The sequence below is a fragment of the Lactuca saligna genome, chromosome 2, assembly GCF_052625555.1.
Source record: "Lactuca saligna cultivar CGN05327 chromosome 2, ASM5262555v1, whole genome shotgun sequence".
Classification (NCBI taxonomy): domain Eukaryota; kingdom Viridiplantae; phylum Streptophyta; class Magnoliopsida; order Asterales; family Asteraceae; genus Lactuca; species Lactuca saligna.
In genome coordinates, this window is record NC_136418.1 from 104,123,805 (window position 1) to 104,134,889 (window position 11,085).

Sequence of the window (11,085 nt, forward strand, 5' to 3'; positions counted from 1 at the left end):
AATATGTCAGTGTAATATTCTATTTAGAATATTTCACGTATTTTTCAAAAAAAAAACGGAACTTTTTTTATTTTTTATTATTTTTTTTTATATTTTTTTTAGTTAATTCAAGTTCCGAAAATGATATTTAAAAAAAGAATTTTTGGATTTTTCCATTTATTTTGCATTTTAAAATTATTTATATATATATATATATATATATATATATATATATATATATATATATATATATATATATATATATATATATATATATATATATATATAAATTTAAAAAAAAAAAAAAAAAAAAAACAACCAAAAATTAAATTAGATTACTAAATAAAAGTTATATTAAATCTAATATAATGTTAAATATAAAACGTTTCAAAATAATGTAGTTTGGATTGAAAAATATCTCTAATAAATTGTGTTAGTTTTTTTTTTTATTCCTAAATATCTCAAATATGGTGGGGTTATTTAGATTGAGTTCTAACAATTTTTAAATGTTTTATTTTAAAATATGATGATGACTAAATAGTTTTGACATATAACATTTATTACGTAATTCTTTACAATGAATTAAAGAAACAAACAAACCATTTTGTTATATGCGAAATTAGGATGAATCAGTTGCTATTATATTAAAGTAGAGGGTGTAAATACAAACTATTTTCTTGGTATCAACCAAAAAACGGGATAGCATACGATGTAAAAAGAATACAGAAAAGGAAGATACCTTGAGACGACTGAGGAAGTTGTGCAGATTCCGAAGAAAAACGTTTTTCAGAGGATCGATTTGCTGTGGTTAAATAATGAAATCGGTGAAATTTTTGCTAATATTGAACCGATGAAAGCCTTTTAAGTATGCGATTTGCGATTTCAACAGGTAAAATATTAGGGTTTTTTTTTTTATGAAGAAGCAATTTGCTTTAAATCGAGAGGAATAAGTTCTCATTATTCAATCCTTTAATCATGAGACTTGTTTATGTATGTGGAAAAATAATCCCGACTAACTCGCTGAAAATTTTTAGTTCCCGCTAGTGTAATTCCATTTTCGGATTTCAAAGTTCCCGCTATTGTAATCCCATTTTAAGGTGGATAATGATAAGGTTCTGTTGTGATTACGGATGATATACCTGTTTTTTGTTTGATATGAGATACGGATTGTCTTTATTTTTATAAATTAGTCGGTAATCTGTTAATTATTGATCCTGATTAACACTATGCAACATACCGACATTAATATTTTGCGAAAATTTCTGGAGGATTGGAATCAATTTGTTAATCACTAATATTAGAATCGTTTTGATTAAAATTTTGTTTTGTAGGTTTAAGTTGATCATGTTTAAAATAAAAACTAACCCTCCTCTCATCTTACATGTTCAGAATCAAAACTACGAACACTTATTTCCTAATCATTTGGATGCAAATTGATGGGATCCAATTTGAAACTTCCAATACATTTCCATGTAAATCTCCCCATGAACTTTGAGATTGGTTTTACAATTTTTCCATACACTTTGTTGTTATGCATATTCTACTTATACCTGCAGGACAATCTTCATCATAATATACAAACAGACAGAGGGTATCCACATGTTAAATCAACCTTGTTAAAAGTTGAAGGTATCCACGCGTATACAGGTAATTTAACAACGTCAACCCAAATAATACAATTATGTACTACAATTATTTTTATTATTTAGTATAATTTTTTTTTGAAGAGGTTTGAAATCAACAAAATAGGCCTTAATATCTTGATATTGGTTGAATTTAACACAAGTATTACATTTGATAAGTTCAATCCACACCCGATGTCCTCCAAAATACGTGATATAGAAACGTTGAAAACATTCTTTAAGAAAATTTTGATATAAATTTAAAACAGTATTAATAATTGTAGTTTACATTCAAGTATCAGTTTATCTCACTTTAATTGTGGTTGTGTTCATTATATCTGTTATTTTACATTGTAAAAACATAAATGTTTTTGAAGTCTATGATCAATGATTTATATTTTTACATATTGTATATGTTATTTTAAGTTAGTAATTGTGGATTACATAGATTATAAACTACTTTTATAATTCATAATTGTTAAACGAAGTGAACTTTTACAATATTTTACACCAATCTGAATTAGTTTTGTGATAAACATATGCATATGCAAAAGTAGGTTGTCATATTAGGTCAAAATTGTTAAGAATTGTTAAAAAGTAAAGTAAAGTAATAAAACAAAACACAATAACATGTATTGTGAGATATATAACAGTAAATATATTAAAAAAAAACACTGCATACATAACCCTGGAGTGGGATTTTAAATAGTATTAAACAGATAGATGAAACAATAAAGAACATTAACAATGGTGTTTTTATAAGAGCAATATGCAAAATATATATATATATATATATATATATATATATATATATATATATATATATATATATATATATATATATATATATATATATATATATATAACATAATTTATGTAAGAAAGCACTAAAACAAACAGTGATGTTCACAAATGATTCAACCTTGGAAACCATGATGTTAAACAACCATCATGGAAAAAAATTGTTTATGAGTCTAAAGAAACAAAAAATTTCCTAACTTCATAATAAAATTAAAACTCAACCAATGTTTTTTGATGTAACCTTCACAAATTATTTACCCCTTTCCAAAACATTTGCATTACTCTTGAACTGAAACTTGTGTATGAAATCATCAGGCTTGCAAACTTGATTAAACGGAATAGATGTATTTGTATTCTTAGAGGAATCAGGGGGGTCATCTCCATCAAAACTGTTTTTATAAGAAAAATAAATAATATTAGTCACATAAAGGGTAATTAAGTAATTGTAGAAATAAGATAATATAACTTATATTACCTTTTCTTGAAAACATTGATTTCATTAATGTCACAGTTAATGAACATCTTTTTCACAGATAAATAGGTGTTAAGTGTCGGATGATCTAAAATAACAGTATAAGTTTTAGTTGAATAATTATAAAATAAACTTTAATTAGAAAAATAATTACCTCTCCAAAGTTTAACAATTGCAAATTGAAGGATGACACTGATACGAAGACCGTGTGGATTGTTATCAATAAAATTTTGCATCTTGTAAGCATAATCCCCCCATAAGTTGACACGAATCTGTAAACCACTGTAAAATAAATTGTTATAAGTAATTGAATAGTCATATTATATGTTATAATAAAAAAAATGTATAAAACATCTATAAACAAACTTTGCATCTTGGATTTGGATGGTGAGTCTGTGTTTTTTCATATCAGAATCATCTCGCAACATGCCACCAAAAGCAACTACCCATCCAATTATATCTATAAAAAAAACAAAGAAGAATATTGTTTTATTGTGAATGTTTATATATAATATTTTATTTAAACATAAAATTTGTCAATAATTAACATATATTAAACTGAACTAACCGATAGCAATGTTTTGAGGATGGAGCAATGAGATAAGAGTTTGATAGTCAACAAACTCAAAACCAAATGTAGGTCCAGAAAAGTCATTACATTCCGTAACAACAGTGTTACGGATGAAAGTAAGTTGATGATGAAGCCGAGTTAACCTCAAACCACACATCCTTTGTGACGCAAATATTGGATATTTAATGTAAAATGCATGCCCATCTTTTAAAATATCTTTGAATCTAGGTATGTTTTTCTTTGAGATAATTGCTTGGATCTTTTTTCCCTAAAAGAATTTAGAAACGATTTCATCTCCTATTATGTAGCATATATATATATATATATATATATATATATATATATATATATATATATATATATATATATATTATTAATTGAATTTGACTTTAACAATGTTCGATATTTAAATATAAAATTATTTAAACTTAAATTAAATTTCAAATTTTCAGCTCAATTTAACCTTCATTTCCATCCAAATGAAAGAGGCCGAATTCAATGAGTCAAATTAACCTTCACTACACATAATTATGACATATATATATATATATATATATATATATATATATATATATATATATATATATATATATATATATATATATATAGAGAGAGAGAGAGAGAGAGCTAGGTTCAAATGTTTCTAGCAACTATCACGAATGCGCTAATAGGAATTTAGGAAAAAATAAATAATTAAATACATCATTTAATAATATTATAGTAATTTTTGCATAGTTAATTATGGTAGATAATTAATATTCCTGATATCACACAAGAAGCAAAGATAAATTTAGAACATTAACCCTAAATCGAACTCACCGTCGTTTCTGATCCACCGCTTCTGCTTCTTCTACAATCGATCATCAAGATTCAAAACTCATTACAAGTTAATTATCCTTCTCTAATCAATTATTAAGCTTTTCTTTCATTTAATAAACTCTTTTTTTTCTTTAATCGATCAATCGATCGCCAGCTCCATGTCCTCTTCTCATGTTTCAAGTTAATCGATTACACTATTGATTGTCATCGCTGAAACCCCTTGTCGCCATCGTATCTAATACCAACACCACCATTTTAGTCCATCTGTTCTTCCACCTGCTCGATTAATAAGATTGTCGCCCCCAAAACCCTATGGTATGACGTCCATCGCCGTCTCTCTCCCTTTTTCTCACAAATACACGTTCTTATCGATTCCAATATGCAATTGTTTCTGTATATTGATTGTTTTTTTCAATATCAAGTTTTAATAATGATGTAGGCAAGGAATTTGAGGAAAGGAATGTGACAATGATTGAAGGTGGTATGGATGCGTTGATTTTTTTTGTCTTCTTTATTCATCTCTCCATAACCAGTTTCGATTCCAATATGCATTGAATTTTTTATGGACCAGGGGGAGATCGGTCCTCCTTGTTCGCTCTGTATTAGGGTCTTCTGAGCCTATCTTGCAATGTGTTAGCTGCATTCATGGGCTTTGTCATGGAAGTTGTTCTAACACTATATGTAAGTGTTTGATTTTCCCTAATTTTATTTGCCCATTTGATACTATATTCTTGATTTTTTGAGATCCATCATATCAAGATGGTGAAGTCTTCATTCAATGATTCACTTGCTCAACCTGAATTTTATTAGTACATCAGTAAATCAGATGGTGAAATAATCCAACTTCAGGCACATATAAATATAGAATAGTTTTAGATAACATATAAAACAATTTTATCATGTTTGTATTCTATCTTGTAGCATTTAATATTTGAAAAAGACATTGGTGTAAATTTTATCACTTACCTTCTTTGTGAATATCAAGCACCAAAGGAATAATCTTCAATTAGTAGCAGTAGCAAAACCGCCTTGGTATCTAATATGATGAGGGCAATTCTGCTAGAATGGAATCTCGTATTCCAATTCTGTTAGAATGAAATCTTGGATTCCAATGCTTAAGTTCTAATTCAACCTAAGCATTGAATTTTGTATGAGCTATCATGTTTAAAAGTTGTTATTTTTTCTACACTTACTTATTGGTTTGTGCATTCTCTTCATTTTTTACTTATGGGTTTTTGTGCAATTCATAACTTTCATTATATAAGAATATAAATATTACATAAAACATGTGTTGCTAGTAATTCTCACAGAATACATTTATACATGATTTAATGCATTCTGTTAGAATGTTTTTGAAAATGTTTGGTAACAACAATTATATTTGTTTAACTGGTAATAGTAACAAGTAATGTATTTTATTCTTTCAGCATTGCATGGAGAAGGAATTCAATATTGATCATACAAGAGAAATATTTGGAATCGTGTTAAAAAACAAGTATATATGTGAAGATCAAGTTGATTATATGAACCATTGAAGATGATCAAGTGTATTTGTTCAATAATTGTATATTCAATAATACTATTTTTTAAGAATTTTATTTATTTTTGATGATATTCTGTTAGAATGTGTATAAATATATTAAAATGTATAAAGATATTAGTATGTAAGAATATGTATGAATTTGCATTTAATTTTGGATATTTATTAGAAATTAAATTATAAACCTAAGTTGGATGTATATGAATAATATCTTGTTCTTAAATCAGGTCAATTATAAAATATAATTGCATTGAAAATGTATTCTGCAAGAATAAAATCGAAAATATATTTAATAGTTTATGGTTTGTCATTCTGTCATTCTGACAGAATAAAATTGGATTTTTAAATTTGAATTAATTTAAAATATTCAAATTTTTAAAAATAAAAGAATTAATTATCCCTTAAAATCCATAAATTTCTTTTTTTAATATATGTAAATTAACCAAAATACCCTTATGTTGAAATTTGTGTGGTTATATGGTACATGTTACCCTATTGTAATATCATAGACTTTCGTATCATGACATTTGATTATATTTCATCCGGTGGTCAAGATCTGTACATTCTGGCACACAATAGTTAATATAAACAAAATAATTAAACTATATATATATATATATATATATATATATATATATATATATATATATATATATATATATATATATATATATATATATATATATATATATATATATATATATATATATATATTAGTTTAAGTTTTTGGTACATACTAATATCAATATGTACCAACCAAATTTGTTGGTATTCAAATTAGTTGGTACCAACTATAATTGATACGGTATACGGTTTGAAAGAAATTAGCTCGGTACCGTACAACTTCCACCCATAGTATGTATGTATTTAATAGTACCTATAAATATGTTTAAATGAAAAAATAATTTTAAAATCATTTTTATATGAGAAATATATTAACGAAAAACAGTTTTATACATGTATTTAATAATACATATATGAAAAACATATTTATTATATTTATGAAAAAGTATATATATATATATATATATATATATATATATATATATATATATATATATATATAAAAAGCATACATAAATGTGGGACCCTCAAAAAATTAAGACAATTGTTTTAAACTCAAGGAAATGAAATCTTGACCTTGGATATATTTTAGACGGTGTAAATGATGTTATCAGTGATCCTTGTCAAAAACTTTTAACCAATGACAATCTTTTATTTGTTATGTACAAATATCAAAGTATATACTAACCTTTTGTGCATGAAATGTTTTAAAGATTTTGAGACTCCTTAGTGCATGGCTATTGGCCCCACCGTTTGCACATGGGCAGGCAATTCAAATTTTCTTTTTGAAATCTAGAAAATTTAAAATCTAGAAACATAGTAATTTAAATTGAGCTCTCAAAAAACGTCGGAGCCCTTTCGAATTTAGCAGCCTCCTCTACTTTCTCTGTTCCACCATCTACATTCTATTTTTTTTAACAGATTTTACAGTTTCTTATATATTTTTGTTTTCTTTGAATCCAAAGACGAAGACCATGAAATGAGCATGTACCTATTTTAGGCATTGCTATTTTTTTTTTTTTCTGATTTTTTATTATTCCTATTGCTAATGTTTATACAATTCTTGAATCTTGATTTGTCATATTAGCAACCGAACTACAGTGCAAAAATATGATTGTCATTTATCATTTTGGTCAAATCGTTGCTTCTTAAGCTTCAGATCATCTGTTGTCAACAATTTTGGTAAGAGTGCACATGCTCCTTCATATTGATAGCAACAATAAAGTGTAGGTTTATGGTATGCAACTATGAGAATGAGTGTGTGTGTGTGTGTGTTTGTGTGGAAACTGCTAATTGTTGGGTTCATTACTTGTGGTGTTCTCATTCCTCATCGGATGATGATAACTAGATGAGCTGTCAGCAAGATAGGATGTCAGGATTCCAGACCATATGTCTGTGCCAGTGTCATCTCAAAGGAGGTTTTCATTCTCCGCATCTCCGAATAATAGAGGTTGTGGTAAGCACAACAAGCCTTAAAGGTATGTAAGGAACTTGAGGGTGGATTCTGCATTTTCACTCTCCATGTAGACTCTATTACTTCATTTTAGATATTTACATGTGTGTGTATGTTATCCATGTACATGTGTTCTTTACTTGTATTCACTACAAATATGAAAAGGGAAGGTTTGGGTAATGATTGAAGTCAGAAAGACATTATTGGCTATTGGGGAAGAAAAGTGTTTTGTAGTTGTTGAATTTCAATAAAACTTTTACACTTCAATCCTTTTTTTTTTTTTTGGGAATAGTTGATATTGAGATTGTAACTATTACTTATACATGGGTGAACTTGAATGTTATTGAAAGGTTTGCACAAGCAGATGATCTTATGAGTTTTATAATACATATTCTATTTTCTTAAAGCACCAAAGTGAAGGTTCCATCTGCACAACTCAAGAGACCAGTGAGAATAAATGCTCCTTGAAGTTTCAATGAGACGTAAAAAACTTCTTTTGTACCTTAAGCATCTTTAGTTTTTGTTTTTTTTTTTTTTTGTAAGAGTCGTTCTTTTTTCCTCTATAGGTTTTTATTTGATAATAACAAACCTTTGAATATTATTTTTTAAATCTCAAGTTCATCTCAACTATTTTCATGAAATTTTGAAGATGCATTAACATGAAAATCAAAACTCGCTTATACTCAGGTATACAATCTTATCATATCAGGTAGCTAATTAGTCAGAGAACATATTTTTTATTACTTTTTCTTAAATGCTTTTATACATACTAATCATGTTTTATGGGAAATATCAAAACCTTGGATTTACTTCTTACAGAAGTGTGTATTTGTGCTTGTGCAGTGAAACATTTTTGTTATCGTTGATGAAGAAGGCTTTTATACTTTCCTTAGCTTATAAATAAGCCTTCTTTAAGTTTGCACTCTCTTTTTGACATTTCAGTTAACTTAAATAAGTTCTTTATTGTATTAACCAAATACCAATTGTTGGTGTGTTTCACTGTATGCAAAAGTTCAAAATATAACTTTTTTTTTAATCTTAAATGAAATTTCTTAGTAATTATGCTTAATTTTTATGTAAATGTTTAAACAAATTTAAAAAAAAAAATTAACAAAAAAATACTTAGTACTTTTTTGTACTATTTTAAAAAAATTCAATTTGATAGATTAAAGTACATATTAAAAATAACAATATTGTCGTATTAAAATTATTGTAAAATTATTATAATCAAGTATATGATTATATATTTTAATTATTTTATATTTGAATATGATGTTATATATATATATATATATATATATATATATATATATATATATATATATATATATATAATTGGCATTAAAAAAAGAATTAAATTTTAAAAAATATACTAAATATGATTATCATTAAATAACTATTATATTTTAATTATAAATAATATCATGAACGTCAAATAATAATCATTGACATTTTTTTTTTACTTATGGTGAAAAAAAGCCTTAACTTGTCCATCCTAAAAATATCCAAATTCAAGATAAGTTAAATTTGTCTTGATTAGTTGAAATAACATAAATTATTAAGATTCTATACGTTTTATGATTTTAAAAACTTGATCATAATTTAAGAAAAAAAACCAATGTTTTAAAAATCAGTTTTTTAGTTGAACCGGAATGGTGACTGGTTTGTGGTTTAGCAGGTTTAACCGGTTCACCGTTGAGTAAACCGGTTTTCATAATTTTCGTCTTTTTTCGTATTTGTGTACACATATCTACATACACAAATCAAGAATATAATGTTCATAGGTTCAAATATTAAAATACACATAAAAACAAATTGTAGATCATTCTACATACATTAAAATAACTTATAACCATAAGTTTTACATCAATCTAAGTGCATTAAAAAAAAAATGAAGTTCTAGATAAATATAAATATATCAAAAAACTTCATAACATTTATCATGTGCTTTTATTTATAAATTTTTTAATAAATGTGAAAAAACTACCAAAGATTATTATGCGAATGGTTTCGATTACATGTGTTTTTATTCAATTTAACCGGTTTAATTGAACCGGTTCAACTGAATTTTTGTAAAAATCGGCCGGTTCGATTCAGTTCAGAAATAGACATAAAACCGGTGATAGTTGAACCTCTCTCTTCTCCAATTTTATATCCAACCGGTTCGACTGACCAGTTTAAACCAGTTTTTTAAACATTGAAAAAAACTAATCATCTTCGTCACTATGTAAAGACTTAATGTTTTCAAAAAGCAGTTAATAATTGAAAGAAAACTATTTGCCACCTCTCAAAATATATTTTACCCAAAATGCTATTTATCAAAATTTGACAAAAAGAATTCACCAAAAATGAAACTAATCCACAAAAAGAATTTACCCAAAATGCTACATAAGCTACTTTTCGATGTGTATTATAATATTTTTAGAATTATTATTGTTCAAAAAGTTAATGTATTATATTACTAACTTTATAAAAATATTTGGTGAAAATATTTAAATATAAAAAATTGTGTAAATTGTAGCCTAATCTAATTACACAACTTCTATAATTTCCAGTCAGACTCTTTATGTAAAACATAAAGTGATCTATTTGACATTTTTTTTGTATGGGTATTAGAACTTTTATAGTTTTGGTAATTCAACTAATCAATCATTATTACTTTACTTCCTTGGTTTATATAAAGTTTTACATTCAAGTGTCATATAAAATTTAATATCAGAAAAAATTTTAAAAATCTAAGGTTTATATAAAGTCATATTAAATTTACTATCATAAAAAATTTTAAAAATCTAAGGCTAGAAATGAAAGACATAATTATCCTAACTTTATAATTTTTTATATGATATTGTTCTTACAATGATCACAATCTTAGATTTCTTTATGGATGTTATATAGGTTTGGTATATATGGTTTTCATATCTATAAAACTCGTAACTAGGCAAAATAACTGGTTTTAGAAAAATCAGATTGTCGGTTTCCAAAACATTATTATTTTTTTTTTCATTTTTACGATTTTGGATAGACCCACCAAATAATCGCAAAGTTAAAAATTGGGGCTAAAGATGACATCAAAAAGAAACTATTCAACCCCGCATTTACGCACCTAGCTAGAAACTATTCGCTGAAAGAAATTATCCGACACAAAACAGTTCGCCAAAATGCTAAAAGGAACTATCTAGTACGAAAAGGAAACAAATCGCCGCATGGAAACTATCCATTGGAATAAACTACTTGGCGTCGCTGCATTACTCGGGTACACCACTA

At 26.2% G+C, this 11,085-nt stretch overlaps 1 long non-coding RNA gene across 1 annotated transcript; it reads left to right on the top strand.

Moving 5' to 3' along the window:
- The first annotated feature begins 672 nt into the window (after positions 1–672).
- On the top strand, positions 673–5,935 carry LOC145028983 (uncharacterized). Its single transcript, XR_013676301.1, has 4 exons — positions 673–868; positions 1,369–1,451; positions 1,536–1,626; positions 5,692–5,935. It is a non-coding gene; the product is annotated as an uncharacterized LOC145028983 (long non-coding RNA).
- Positions 5,936–11,085: the final 5,150 nt, after the last annotated feature.